Raw genomic sequence first — 1,454 nt, 5'->3', positions numbered from 1 at the left:
GCCAACTACTTATCTGGGAATGATGGTGGTAAACAGCAGGGCAGGGGGACGGGAGATGCAGAGCTGGGCCAGTACCTAAGGGCTGATGCAAACTTGTTCTTGAATTCGAGGAAACACTTCTGTCAGTGAACTCCTTGCTTGTCTCAAGTTGGTTTGGCTTGGGATTCTATGCCTGCCTGTGCACATGCCCAGTAAGTAAATAATTGAGCAAACACACAAATATGTGAAGAAATGTGTATTTTAATGAGCTCAGATGAATAATTCCAGAAGTGAGTGTGTGTTTATATATGTATATTCCAAACATAATGCTGTACATGATAAAGAGAGTCCAACTACATACCCACATGGTCCATATCCAAAGAGCCAACTGACTACAGATAGAAAATACTAAGGAGAAAACGCCAGGCATGGTAACACGTATCTGTAATCCCAGAACTTGGGAGCTGAGGCAGGATGGTCTCAAGGTAAGGCTACCTGGGCTGCAGAGGTGTTTCCATTTCCTAGCTATTGTGAGTGAACATGGCTATGCAGGGATCTGTGGAATGGGATGTTGAGTCCTCGAGGCATGTGTTAAGGAGTGGTATAGCTGCCACATACTGTAGGTTTATTTTTAGCTTTTTGAGGGTCTCCACACTGAATTGCAGGGTGGCTGGAGCTGTTTGCAGATTCACCATCAACAAATAAGGCTTTCTTTTTACCTCCATCCTCTCCAGCATTCTTGTTTATTGTTTTGTTGCTTTTAGACATTCTGAATAGGGTAAATGAAACCTTAAGTTGTTTTGATTCACATTTCTATAATTACTAGGAATAATATATATTTTTGAGATGTTTCTTAGCCATTTTTTTTTCTACTTTTGAGAACTCTTTGTTTCGGGCCCAGGCCCATTTTTTTTTTTTTTAATGGATACTTTGTTTTTGTTTTCTTTTTGTCTCTTTGTTTTTTGTTATTTGTTTTTTTATTTGTTTTGTTTTTTTGAGTTTTTCAAATATTCTTCATATTAATTCTGTCAGATGTATAACTGGCAAGACCCCCATTCTGTGAGTTTCTTTTTCACTCCATCATTTCTTTAGCTGTGCAAAGGAGTTTGAGTTTTCTTAGGTCTCACTCATAAAACTAATTGTTGGCTTTAATTTTTGAGCAAATGGAGTCCTATTGAGAAAGTCTGTTTTTGCACCTACACCATGCAGGATACTGCCTGTTTTTGTTGTTTTTGTTTTTGTTTTTTGTTTGTTTGTTTTGTTTTTTCCTGGACATTTCAGTGTTTTGGGTTTCAAATTTAGGTCTTTGGCCAATTTGTAGTCAGTTCTTGTGCAAGGTAATAGATTTGGCTCTAATTTCATTTTTGTACCTGTGGACATCCTATTCTCCCAGCACTATCTATTGAAAATGCTGTCTTTTCTCCAGTGATTGATTGCTGTTTGTTTGTTACTTGGCTTCTTTGTCAAATATCAGA

This window comes from Psammomys obesus, unplaced genomic scaffold (assembly GCF_907164565.1).
Source record: "Psammomys obesus unplaced genomic scaffold, mPsaObe1.curated_primary_1811, whole genome shotgun sequence".
In the NCBI taxonomy this organism is placed as follows: domain Eukaryota; kingdom Metazoa; phylum Chordata; class Mammalia; order Rodentia; family Muridae; genus Psammomys; species Psammomys obesus.
The sequence above is the reverse complement of the archived record's forward strand: the minus strand, read 5'-3'. Positions refer to the sequence as shown.